We start from the raw sequence: 14,888 nt of genomic DNA on the forward strand, positions 1-14,888 counted from the left end.
ACCAGCACAACATTGTGCCACCCAGCCCCAACTCCTGCAGCCGACCTAAAAGGATACCATGGTCGATGGTATTGAAAGCTGCCAAGAGGTCAAGAAGAGCAAGGATGGATGCACTCCCCCCATCCCGCTCTCACCAGAGATCATCTAAAAGTGTGACCAATGCTGTTTCTGTCCCATAACCGGACCTGAATCCTGACTGATAGGGGTCCAGATAATCCGTTTCCTCCAGGATCCTCTGAAGCTGCTGCGTGACCACCTTTTCCACCACGTTCCCTAAAAAGGGGAGGTGGGAGACTGGACGAAAATTGTCCAGGAGGGTGGGGTCTAGCAACGGTTTCTTGAGGAGTGGGCAGACCAAAGCCTCTTTGAAAAGCTTCGGAAACACCCCCCCCCCCTGCAAGGATGAATTAACCACCGCCAGAACCCACCCTAAGGTCACCTCCTTGGTAGCTTTAACTAACCAGAAGGGACAAGGATCTAAACCACAGGTAGTCACACTGACAGCCCCAAGGACCCTGTCCACTTCCTCAGGGGCAACAGGATCAAACCGTTCCCAGATAACTGGGCAAGAACGCTCCCTGGGCAACTCCCCTGGACCTGCTCCACGCTTGACTTCCAACTGAGAATGGATCTGAGCAATTTTATCCATCGGGTGTTCAGCAAATTCCTCTGCACAACCCTGCAAGTAGTCCTCCGCCCCCCCTTTTCCCAGGAGGGTCTGGGTGACCCTAAACAGGGATGCAGGGTGACACTCTGAGGATGCAATAAGAGCGAAGAAATGTTGACGTTTCGCCACCTTTACCGCCACTAGGTAGGCCTTAATAGCAGCTCTAACCCGTGTTCGGTCTGATTTGTCCCCAGTTTTCCACCAGCGGCGCTCTAGACGTCTCTTAGCCCTTTTCAACTCCCTCAACTCTTCCGTGAACCATGGGGAGCACCGGGGGTGATGGGCCAAGAGAGGACGCACAGGCGCGTTCTTGTCCAAAATAAATAAATTGATGATGGCCAGTTGCTTAATAAGGTTTTACACAAATGACAAAACTTAAGAGGCTATAATTCATGATGGTTCTATAAAAACCTCCAGGATCATAGAGTCACTTTTTATTAGCTACTTATAGACTTCCCAATATCATCTGTGGGAAGTGGAATGCTAATATTAGTGGACCTGATTCAGTTGAGTTCTTCTTAGGGAGACAAGCATTGCCTTGTTATCTGTATTATGAAGACACAAATTAAAACGTATTATTATGTATTTCTGCAAAATTTAGCTGCTCATTTAAATCAGAATCAGTTCATTCCATTTCAGTCCATTGCCTTCAGTTTAAAGGAAAAGCTAATATTTCTTCAAAACAAGCTTGACTTTTGGCAACTTTATGAAGACGTCTCTGTAGTCTTCTTGGGAGCAATGCAGAAGGGCTTGCCATTAACTTCTTCTGTTTTGGGGGGTTTTTTGCTTCCCAATCTACCCTACAACCCTGGTGTTTCCTGGTGGCCTTCCATTTAGGACTGATTCTAACTTTTTAAGTTCATCAAAGATATATAAGTGTTGCCATATTCCATATATTAGTTTTGAGTAGAACAGATAATGGAGAATATTTTGCTGGCAAAAAAAATGTTAAAGGGTTTTTTGATATGGCATTCATTGTTTTTGTTTAGAGTTTTCTCTGGGAAATCAAAATTCAACTTGCAGTAAATGCTGTAACATCAAATTCAGTGGAATATTGGGATCACTGTAACAGATACTTTTTCAGAACTTTGATCCTTTTATCATGTTAACTTCCTTCTTTGCTTTCTTCCCTCTTAAAAAACAAAAACAAAATTTGATACATTCATTTCCTGGAAGGATTTTTCTTCTTCTTACTGGCCCAAAAAGCAGAATACAAAATACTATTTTTCACAATGGACAGACAGACAGACAGACACACACACACACACACAAGTTATCCTCATACTTAAACCTCCAACATGCACAGAGCCCAGTCAGGTTCCAGAAATCTCATAAGCCTCTGAAATCTCAAGAGACATTTCATTCTGAGAACTGAGAAATTGGGACAGAGGAAGATAGAAAGAACAGTGCTTGTACTTCCTTTCTAGCTCAATTGTATATTTTTACTGAGCTAAATAATGGAAAATGTTTGCATAAGGTTTTTTCCCCCCTATTTTTCTTTAATATCCTAAAATATTGTACTATACCAGAGCCAGACAATCAGGAGCCCCAGCCTGAATTCCTCATTTGAAATCTTCCCCTCCCTGTTTTGTGTGCATGGGTGCGGCCTGGAAAGCCCTGCCGATTACAGTTGCTTAAAACCAGCAACACAGGGAGAGAGGGCGGAGCTGGCGTCGCGGCGATACGGCGGGCGATCCTGGGCTCCCAGGATCGCAGCCGATATCTCCTCCCCCGGACGGTCCCGATGGACCTAAGCCGTCCCGTAGAGATGGCGATCGCAAAGGGCGCGTCCCGCGGATCTCAGGGACGCCGCAAGTCCCAGATTGATCCCGGGAGAAGCTCTTGAAGCCGGCGGAGGAGAGGCAGCCAAAATGGCTGCGAAAGCCGGGACAGCTCCAAAGGAAGAAGGAAGAGAGGGGTGTCAACTGGGTGAGATGGACTTTTACTATTCAACTATTCTTAGAGAACACCTTAAGTAACTTAAAGAGATTTTTAAAAGTGAAGAAAAGTGGATTAAGCGGCGAGATTGAGCCTTATAAAAAAAGGGGGGGAAATTTTTTTTCTTTTCAATTTTCTTTTTCATTTCCCCTTTTAGTGGAATTGGCAAGATGTTTTTCTCTTAAAAAAATATATTTTTAACTGGATTGGCTTTTTCTTTTTAATACTCAATAACTCTTTATCTTAAGCCTTTTTTTTGACTAAGATTTCTTTATTGTTATAAGAAATTTATACTTTTTGATTTTGAAATGGGGAAAGTGGAGTTAAGAGAAAGTAAATGAAAGAAAGTTGCACTGCCATCTAGAGGCTCGACATAGTGCTTTTTTTCTTCTATTGTGACGCATGCTCAAAGACCCTGTGCTTTCTAAAAAGATAGTGGGATGTGCATGTTTATACAGGTGCCATCCGTAACTATAAACAAGAAAGTGGAGTTGAAAGCGATTTTGAAAATATCAAGATGGAAAGTTTGAGCTAGTCACAAGAGCCCTGATTAGTGGCAGTAGCTCTTCTTTCTGCTAGAAGCTCTGCTTTGCTCTCCATTCCCCCCTCAGTTGGATTTTTTTTAAAGAGACTTAGTCTTTTCCCTCCTCTTCTTTTTTTTTTTTCTCCTCTTGCTTATTTTTTTCTTATTTTTGGCAAGAACAAAGATAAAGAATCCTTTGACTCAATAAAGGTTTATCAAGATAATAAATTATACGAGAAACACAATGCAGAAAAAGATCTTTAAACTATTGAGGATGACTATAAAAAACTGGAAGAAGAGCTGCAGAAATTCCCGCAAAAAAAAAAAAAAAGATATTAAAGCTAAAATGGACTTAATTAAACATAAAACGGGATCAATGGAAAAGGAAGAAATAGTACAAGAAATCAGAAACATTAATCAGAATTATTGTGAGGCCTATAAACTGAGAATTAAAAGGGTTAATCAACTGATAAATGAAGAGGGACAGACTTGTTCTTGGCACTGAGGGTGAGAAAAAGATTATACAAGATTATAATGGAAAATCGTACTAAGAGAATGCACAAAAAGAAGAAGTAAAACAATATTGAAAGAAACTACTTCAGATGTTTAAAGAAAAACGAGGGGAATACAACAATGATGGAACTGACAGAAGCTTCAAAAAGCAGAATGTTTGAAAGGACATTTATTATTGCTTTCTTTTATCCAATAATATAGAAAAAGGAATAAACAGCTAGATATTTTGGGATATTGAATGAAAAGGGTGAACTCAAAATTATGCAAGCGCTGGAATAAAGTATAAATCCGAGATATATAGTTAAAAATTGTATTTGATTGTAAATGTTTCAAGAGATTAGACTAAAATTTATACATGGTTGAATATAGTAACATATAGATTTTAAACTAGAGACATTTTTGTTGAAACATGTAGTGAAGAATCTGGTTAGAACTGTAACCCGGTTAGAACTGTAACTGATATTGTAACTGATACTGGTTAGAACTGTAACTTTTAAGAACTGGAAAAATTAAAAAGTACTTATGCAGGAGGAAGTTATTGAAAATTATGGAATGTGCAGAGATGAGTTAAATTGAGATTTGAAATTAGAGTAAGAAGATAAGTAATTTTATATGACACTGAGAAAATATAGTAATGTAATGGATTAGGAAATTTTATAATAGAAATTTGATATTAATTATTATATATATACATATATAATCGATAGATGAAAATGTATTACTAATCCTATTGAAAGTTAAAATTTCTTGTAATAAATGATTCTATAGATTAGCTATGAATGATTAATAATTGTTAATTGATAAGTATACAAGTATATTTTGAATAGATGATATGAGAATTTAAGATTATGAAAGGGGCACCAACGAGTTGGTAACTGGTTGACACACGGTATAAAATGGAAGATGCTTTTTTTATGCCTTTTTATGTTTTTGTTTGTCCATGTATGTTTTGTGTTTGTTGTAAAAATAAAAAAAATATTTAAAAAAAAAAACCCAGCAACACAGTATCATACCATTTATAAATAACAAAAATTGTGGCAGAAGCCCTAATACAGGTTTAACATATTGTATATTGAACAGCCTCTGAGCTAAGATGGGAGAATTAATGTGCCTGATGTTAAAAATACACAATTTCTGCTAAACATCCCCATTTGTTCCTGAGGTCTAGAAAAATTACAGAACTATGTGGAATGGAATAAATGATTTGGATATGAATATCTCTGGACATAGAATTATCTGTACAGAAAAGACAGGGAAGGGTATACTCAGAGTGGAGCTGCTCTATATGTCAAAGAAGGCGTAAAGTAGAATTCACAAATGGCACCAACTTCTCATATGAATTCCTTTGGATGTCTCCAGGTCCAGGTCATATTCACTGAAGAGTTCTTAAAGAACTTAAATATGAAATTGCTGATATTAGGATATACAGTGGTACTTCTACTTACGAACGCCCCTACTTATGAATTTTTCGAGATACAACCAGCTCCGGCCCCAAAAATTACCTCTACTTACGAACTCACCTCTACTTACGAACCGGATCCGCAGCCATTTTCCCTGCTGCCACATGGTCGCGGCTTCCTGTAGGCGAGATCGCGGTAGCAAGGAGATGTTTGGTGAGGCTTGCGGTGTGTTTTGTGGTGTTTGGAAGGTTTTTGTGGCATTTTGAAGGTTTTTGAGGTTTAAAAATAAAACGCATATGTTTCAGAACTGTTTAGCCGTATTTACATTGAACCTTATGGGGAAATTTGCCTCGTGGTGCGACCAAATTCGGAGGGCGGAACGGATTAACTGTATTTACATCGAACCTTATGGGACAGTTTACCTCGACTTGAGACCAACTTGAGTTGCAACCAGAGTCACGGAACGGATTAAGTTTGTAACTAGAGGTACCACTGTATATAGATATATTCCAAGTGATGAATTCAGGCTGGGGCTCCTGATTGTCTGCTTAACATCAGCATTTGTTCCTGAGGACTAGAAAATTGCCATTGTGACCCCAATTTTTAAGAGATTGAGGGCAATAAAGGAAACTATGCCAATTAACATTTACATCAGAGAAAATAGTTGACAATATTATTTTAAAATAAGCACAAATATACAAGACTGCTGAAATGAAGCAACATGACTTCTGCAGAGGTGAGTCTTGTCTTACCAATCATCTAGATTTCATTGAAGATATCAATAAGCAAATAGACAAAAGGAAATTCATTAGACATTGTACACTTGGACTTTCAAAAACTTGTAACAAAGTCCCTCACCAAAAGCTTCTGGATAAGATGAATTGCAATGGGGAATGAAGACAGATGGTCTAATGGATTGGCAATTGGTTAAAAACAGATAGTAGAAACACATGGGCAATTTTCACACAGGCAAAATGTGTATAGTAGGGTCTTTAGGGATTGGTACTGGGACAAGTGATTTTTAACCTGCATATAAATTATCTATATAGTTAGAGCTAAACAGGGACATGGCCATATTTGCTGGTGATACCATTTTTTTTGGAGGGGATCAAAAAGGGGGATTGAAGATTTCCAAAGGATCTCTCCAAACTGGGTGAATGAGCTTCAAAAAAGCAGGTGCAGTTCCATATAAACTAGTGTAAAATGATAATTATAGACAAAAAAACTTTACCCTTCACCTATACATTAATAGGATTTCAGCTGGCAGCAACCGATCAGGAAAGGGATATTCGAGTTACAATGATTGGCTTGATAAAAATGTAAAGCAAGTAGGCTGCAGTTGTTAAAAAACATACAGTTCTTGGAATCATCTGGAACAGAACTGAAAATAGAACTGCCCATATAATCATGCTTTTATACAAATGTATGTGAGACGATACTTAAAGAATTGCTTGTAGTCCTGACTTCCACACTATAAGAAGAATATTATAGAACTAGAAAGGTGAAGAAAAGGCAACCAAAATAATTAGGTTGCTGGAGGAGCTCCCCTACAGTATTTGAGACTGTTTAGCCTGGAGCAAAGGTAGGAAACAAGAAACATGATAGAGAATATAAAAAACATGCATTACATAGATAATGCAAAGTTTTTCTCCCTCCTTCATGGTGTTATACCACAAAGTCATACAATGAAACTAATACATCAATATTAAATACTAACAGGCAGAAATATTTCTTCACACAGGGCATAGTTAACCTGTAGAATTTATTGCCAGCAGTTGTGGTAGCAGCAGTTAATTTGAATGGTTTTAAAAGGGGACTGGACAGGTTTATGGATTATTAGACTACCAATGGCTACTAGTATTGGTGGCTTTTTACTGCTTCTAGAATAATGCTTTATATCATGGTTGCTGGGGAGCAACAGTGGAAGGGGAGGCTGAGAGCTTTGAAATGAACCTTGTTGACCCTGAATGCCAGACTAGATTGGTTTATGGTCTGACCCAACAGGCATCTTATATTCTTCTAAAGACACACGAATAGTAGCTAGCTATTCATTATAATTAATATATAATTATAATGGCTTATAATCCATTAATTTGGCTAATTATATTTTAAATCTGTCCAAGTTAGCAGCCATCACTCCATCCTAAGGTAATAATTTTAAGAATGAGTTGGGTGAAAAAATACTGCTTTAGCATCTACTGATATTAGTAGACCTCCCATATCTTGTTCTGGCACTGCAGAAAAGTAGGGAAGCATTCTGTAGCTGCTGCCACTGTCCTAAGGGACTCCAGCCCAGCCAATACAACATCACAAAGAAAAAGACCCTTCAGTTCCTGTCTATTGACCACAGTGTGCAGCTTAATGCAGCTTGTTTCCTTTCCCCTGCAAAAAATAAGACAGTGTTCCAGTTGGGAGCTGGCATCAGACCACAAGAGTTAATTGCCACTGGAATCATGGCCAGAACAAGGTCTGCAGGATCAGCTTCATCAACCCTATTCAAGTAAATTCATACAGAAGGTAGATCTGCCTATCCCCAAATAGATATAAATACCTCTTGTTCTGTTCTAGTATTTTCAAACTGATCTCCCTCATCCACTTTGTCTGTCAGCCTCCCTGTAAGCCTGAGGACAGATCTATTGCTCATTTTTAATTCATGTGACCCAGTCAGGGACCATGTTTCTCTCAAAAAAGGGAAGAAAAATAATATAGCATAAATGCGTAGATTTTGCAATTCGGTAGATTAGCTGCAAGATATGGAAAGGCAGCCAAAATGCCTCTCTAAATAAGTGTATAAACTCTGTTATGAAAATTGCTGGTTTAAAATTTCTTCCATAATGAAATGAGTAAGCACTATAGTGAATTGTATGACTAATGTTGCCCTCCCACTTTTTTTGCTTTAATGCAAATGAAAAGATTGTGCACATGACTGCAAAATTTGTTCAAAAGACCTGTTCCTGTTCCTCCTCATAACTACTAAATAGAAGCTTGCAGGAGAAAATAATCTATTGCTATGAGAAGCACTCTAGCATGGGATGTCAGACCTGCACTATATCAGTACCCCACTGATCTTTTTTGATTTTCTGCAGGGAGTTTTTGGTAGGGATTATGGCAAACTTGGGTCTCTGAAGAGCAGGGACAACATTGCAGCCAAGAACACCAGCTGGAGGGCAGATGCTGGCCAGCGAAATCTCTCTGGATCAAGGCAAGATCATGAGATAGCCCATCTGTATCCTGGATAGCTACTCCTCATCAATAAACTGCAGGAATGGAAGTTTTTGCAGTCAGCTTATGAATTGAGCAGCTGGGAGTCATGGGATTCCATCTATACTCACAACCACAAGTAGCTTATATAGACAAAATGTTCAGCCATTGTAATTTCTTAACCACATTTGGATTGAATTAATTAATCTACAGATAAAGGTAGATTTTCTTTGCAGCAAGATAAAGATTCTTGTTAGCGAGTGTAACTTTTTTTTTCTGAATTACAAAAATAAAAAGAGACTCTAAGATTTAAAGACTCAAGAACTTTTGGTGAAAAGCTTAACTAAAAGATGATTTAAGAAAGTTTAAAATGGATAAAGGGGACAGTAATATTTTTTATTTTTACTATTTGTATATTTGGTAAAAGTGCTTTTGCTAAACTTGAATTATACTAGACAAACAGACCAGACCTTCATAGGAATGCTTTCTGTTTACAACTGAAGTGTGCAAATAAGTGGTGGATTTTGCAAAACAAAAGATAAGATAAAAAGAGCCAGGCTCTGATGCTTTGTTGTTATGGAGATATGGAATGTGATGTGGATTGCAATTGTGGAATGTTGTCATCAGAGATGAAAGTGTTAAAGGGACAGAAAGTTAAAAGAAAAGAGAAAAAAAAGGGGAAGTTTGTCTTTTTCTTTTCCTTTGCCTGAGTCATTTTTACCTTTGGATTATAATATTAGAATGGCAACAATGAGAAAAGCCACAAGAGTGGAAGGGAGGAAGGGGTTGTTAGAGGAACTTGCAGAGAAGGGAATGACATCAGATTTGCTTCAGAAAATATGTAGTAAATTAGAATCTCTTGATAATAGGTTGACAGCTTTTGAAAAAAAAGAATAGATGAAAGATTTGTAAAGATGAAAGAAGAGGTGAAAGAAGAAGTTAGAAAAGTGGAAAGTTCTGTAAAGCAAATGTCTGGAGAAGTAAAACAGATTAATGATAAAGTGGAAATTTTAGAGAGCAAGACAGAAGTTATGGGTAGAGAGTAAGAAATAGTATTGGACAACCAGGCTCTATTGGAATTGAGAGAGAAGGAATTCTGCTTGAGATTTAGAGCACTTCCTGAGAGCTCAGATGAAAATATTAGAGAAAAGATTATTAAAGTTAGCAAACTTTTTTGGATTGGGAAGAGGAGGATACTGAGGCAGAGATTGATAAAGTTTATAGAATAAATTCCATATTTGCCAGAACAAGAAATGTTCCAAGGAATGTTTTGGTGCACTTTGTCAAGAAGAAAACAATTTTGGATCCTGAGCTTAATAAAAATACACTGGCATGGAAAAAACAGTTAGTGAGGGAAACAATTAAGACTTATATGGAAGAATTGAATTTAATAGATCCCTGGTGTTTGATATATACAACTAAAAGAGTATATACATTTTATTCAAATGTGCACCAGAACATTTTTAGGCTTGATTATTTTTTTAATATCATCAACTTTATATCACTAAATTCAAGAATGTAATATTGATGTTTGTCATGTAACTGATCATAGTGCAATCACCTTGAAATGTGTGTTTCAGAAACCAGTTCAGGTATTGAGAAATTGGTATCAGTGTTTCCCTATTGAATGATAAAGGATTTGTACAACAATATTTTTATTTGAATTCAGAAACATCAAGTGCCTGAATTTTTGAATGGGAAGCATATAAAGCATACATTTGAGGTACAATTATTGCCTATGCATCATACAAAAATAAGATTAAAAATAAAAGGGAAAATAATTTGAAAGATCAAGTGAAACATTTATGGGCATAGATGGTTAGATGCCCATCTATAGTTTTGTACAAAGAAATTCAGAAAAAGAAATATGAATTAACTACTATAATATCACAGCAGACAGAATTTATACTGACATATTTATGACAGAGATACTGAGAGAATGGTGAAAGATCTGGTAAGATTGGCTAACCCTCTTGGCCAATCACTGAAAGCAAAAGAAAGATAGGGCAATGATTCCAATGTAGAGGATAGTAAGGATAGGGACCTAGTAGGTGCACTGTCTGTGTGGGAGGTGAATAGCAGGAGAAGTGTGCCAGTAAAAATATGAAACAAAGGAATAGCCTGTTCCTTAACTAGCCCTAGTAAGAGTAGGACCTCTTGAGGCAGGGAGGGCAGATCGGACTGGTGGACTTGTATGTGAGATTGGGGTCTGTGATATGTTCTGATTCAGTGTAAGCATGAGAGACAGGTCAAATGTTGCTAGTTTGCTAGAGTAGCTTGGCTAAAACTCAGAATTATCAACCTTAATCCATACATCAAGAGTGTTGCATAAAAGTGTGGCTGGTTGACTGGCTGGTGGGAGGAATAAAGATTATGACCACACTGCAGGGGATAGTAGCAGGATGATCCTGGTTAGGATGGATTGAACACACATACACACACATACTATCCTGCTGTGTCCCTAAATAGTAGTGCTGTTTTCTATAATTTTGAGGCAGGAAATATACAGATATTGTAGAGTAGCCCCTAAAAGAAGCTTAGCAGAGTTTAAAACAAAGAAAAGCCCAGCCCTGATCAAGTGCACGACACAGACCCACTTTGCATAAACTCAGCAACTATGCTTTCCCACCCCACCAGTAGAAATGTGAACTGCTTCCTTGAACACCTTAAAGTTGCCTACATTTACTTTAGCTCTATATTGTCTACCCTAACTGGCAGTAATTTTCTAGATTTCAATCAGTTTTTTCCCAATTCCACTTGGCAATACCAGGACTTGAACCTGGAATCTTCTTACAAACAATGGTTTTGCTGTATAGTTGAACTCCAGCCTTTTCTCAAACTGTACAGAGTCTCAGTCCTAAATCACCCAACTTTAAATGAGAAAGGAAATGCATTGCAAAATACATTAGCGATTTGAGTGAGAGCTTTAATCTCACTTACATTGGATCTCTGCTGAGAAAAAATGAGAAAATGTCCTGCTATTTGCATTAATTTGAGGAAATGGTGAAAGGACCTTCAGCATTTAGCTAACTATAGAGAAATTATGGAAAATCTAATTTTATTTATTTTGCAACACAACCCAATAAAAGAGAACAAAAGCATCACTGAGACATTTTCTTTTCATGTATAGAGATTCATCTTCATAGCTGGAACAGTACGGCATGAGACAGATCTTTTATTAGGTGTCGCTTAAAAGACAGGGAGAAGTATCCAAATGCAATTAAACTGCCAATAGGGCTCTGATTAAATTTGGCCTTTTGGTTTCTTTTGCACCCTTTCCTGATCCCTTCCCCCTATGCCATTGATTGAGTATTGTTAACCTTTCTTTATTACTTGTTTATATTCTTCTATTACGTTGAAACATCAATAAGGAGCTTTTTGAAAAGGACAAAAGAGGCAAACAAAGAAATGCTGAGGAAAGGTCAGGGGATGCAGAAAGAGGAAGGGCCAGTTTGCTGCAGGGAGCAAACTGACAGCACTGAAAGGTTACTGTTCCTACTGCTAAAGGGACGAAGGGACAGAGATTGCCCACTTATCATGAGACCAGGGCTGAAAAAATGAAGGTGGTTGATTTCTCCATGCTTGTGATCACCAGGAGCAGGAAATGCCATCCTACCCACTGGCTTCCAGGGCAATTAATACCTTCCTGCATTTCCCTTATGGTAGAAAAAAAAATCTACTGATGACAAAAGAATAGAGAAAGAGACCCTTGCTTCAGATAAAGTAAACTGACTTTTCTTGCTCAGGAGAAAATGGGTACAAAAATACTGTAACTGGGGAATCTTTCAAAAGTAGAATTGATAGCCCTTTAGAATCTTAAGTCTACCACATAACTAGCTGTCTTTAAAACAGGAACATCCATGGGAAGGTTTATGAGGGAGCCTCATTGGGGGGGGGGGGGTCAAAAATGTCAAGAAGGTGGTTGTTGCTGCACAATCTAAGCCCCCCCCCTTTTATAAGCATTGCATGTGACACATGTAAAGAAAGGGGAGGGCTTCCATCACATGGTTGCAGCCACCATCTTGGTTTCCTCCAATGCCCCTGCACAGAAATATAAGTGTAGCAAAATACGATTTTTTTCTGGTACTGGACCTGCACCCCGGAAAAATGCTACGTAGAGCCATGACTAATTGTAAGAGAAGTCCAGCTACCAATGTTCTATTTTCCCACTTCAAAAACTACTGAGGGGCCAGGGAATTGTTCTATTTTTGTTAAACACATATGATGGCTGTGTCTAGAATTTCAAGTTTTCTGCACTTGTTTCCTCTCCACAATACTTTTTAAAAGCTTGGTTTGCTAATAACCCTGTAATATCTTATGGATGTTAGCAAATGAACCTTTTTTTTAAAATTTATTTGTTCACACACAGTATGTGTGTGGAAGGGACAGAGCTGCAAGAAATTGTTTGGCTACCATATATAATAAGCAAAAGCTGATCTGACAAATATATCTTTTCAACTTAGTCCTTTACAAACTCCTTTAAAAAACATGCTAGACCTGAAAAGTACATAAACATAGGATCATTTATCCAACTACACTTTGACATATGACTTACAGTAGTTGTATCTTGTATATGATTTACATAAGTGTGTGTGTGTGTGTGTGTGTGTATTCTTGTTCTTAGGAGTTAGCCTCCTGGAGTCATTTGGGAGTTGAGCAGCCTATAAATAAATAAAACAAATAAACCATATGCTCACTATGAATTTGTCTGAAATGGCCTAACCAGGAGTTGAGGATAAAGCTGCTCCCTCCTTCCAGTACCCCTGAACCAGATAACTGGGCTGTTCATAAGCTTTCATTTGATCCCCATGAAGATCAAGTTAAAGTTTCTCTTTTCCCACTACAGTTGTGATCAAGATCAGAGGAAGCTCAGCAAGGACTTCAGTGGATTCTTTTAAGGAATGTACAGATCAGATAGGACAGATTTCGTTCCCATTGGGAAAAATGTTTCATTACAAAATGTGTATAGTTGTTGTTTATTTTACACAGAAAAGGATGTGAATTGTTATTTGTTACACTTTTATATCTTACCTTTACATTTCTAACAGTTTGTACTTCTTTTTTCCTATTATAATTAATCTTATATTTTGCTATCATTTATCTTGTCCTTCTCTAGATTTATATTCTACTCTTTATTCTAGTCACAGAATAGAGATATCTAAAAACTCAGATACTAGTTTCTATTGGGTTTTAATTTACTTCCATCTTCTTTATCTGTCCCCTGCTGACCCTTTCTTTTCTTTCCTTGTTTACTGCATTTCAGCCCAGTGAGAGCAGGCAGAATTTAGGCTGCCTTTGTGTGTGTGTAGATGAGAATGTGCGTTGGGCAATGGGTTGCTGGACTGGGTGGCAGACAGCACTGAATCTGGGTTGCAGAAGTGCCCCCCCTTTTTTCCCCTTAGGCGTATTGATGTGTGGTTTGAACGTTGATGGGACTCTTGGCCTGCAGTTGGGCCAGAATGGGTTTAGGAAGGCTGAGGAATTGGAGGGAGGGGGGAGGCAGGCAGGCAGGAGCATTGCTGTGGTAATGGGGAGGGAGATGGTATGGTGGGAGGCAGGGAGCAATTCACACTGGGGGAAAGTACCTGCAGTGTTTGGTACCAGTGTTGTGTTCTGCCCCTCTGCAATTTACCCCATTTCCTGACCGTTGGATGTCAGAGGCCTGGGCTTTTGGCTGCTGCTACCAAATTCCAGATCAGTTTGTAAGAAGATTCAGTCATGGATGAGAGAGCTGATCTGGCATGTATTACTGAGACCTAGCTAAGCATGGAGGGGTGTGTTAACCTGAAATGTGCCCACCTGGGTTTTGTGTATGACATCAGCCCTGAGGCCAGGACAGGAGCAGCTAAGTGTGTGGCTATGGTCATCCAGTGTGATGGAATGTATTTACAAAGGGGTGTGTGTGATATGGTGGATTGCTGAAGAGAGCAAGGTTTTCAGGAAGTAGGGAGCACATTCCAAAAGGGCAGAGAGATAAGAGACAACACAGTCCAGAGCAAGAGTGTGGGAAGTGTAAGAGGTTTAGAATAGCCATTTCCTAGAATCTCCCAGGGTATATCCACTAGTTGCAGTAGTACAGATTTTGTCTGGCAAGATTTTGTCTATATGGTGTAAGCAATAAAGGAACTGAACTCAGTTGAACTGTTTCCCTGTTGTTCTTGGGCTGGACCTGACATCCAGGATATTCCGGTGGCTTTCAGAGGTGCTGCCCCACAGACATCTGGATGCAAGACTGTGTTTACTAAGTTGTACCATAGGAATCAGTTGGAATTATTGCTCCTGTACCAGCCTCCCCACTGCATTGTAATTTCCCTGCCTGAGCTCCTGGATTACGTGGCTGGATTGGCAATGGAGTTCACAGGGCTTGTGGTCTTAAGGAACTTTAACTTGCCTTTTCTAGGTGTGGAGTCTCAAGTAGCTCAGGAGTTCATGGCCACTATATCAGTCATGGGCCTGACCCAGGTCATTGAGGGGCCAACACATAATGGAGGTCACTTGCCAGATCTGGTTTTCATGTCAGGACAGTGGCAACATGATCTAGATTTAGGGGAGATTGTCATCACCCCCTGTCAGAATCAGATCACTTTCTGAATGCTTCAAAGTGCCCTGCCACAGGGAAGTCCATCCCAGTCAACTAATAAACCCC

This window comes from Python bivittatus, unplaced genomic scaffold (assembly GCF_059951505.1).
Source record: "Python bivittatus isolate LINGU-HERP-01145 unplaced genomic scaffold, Pbiv_v1 ctg000980_np1212, whole genome shotgun sequence".
NCBI classification, from domain to species: Eukaryota; Metazoa; Chordata; class Lepidosauria; order Squamata; family Pythonidae; genus Python; species Python bivittatus.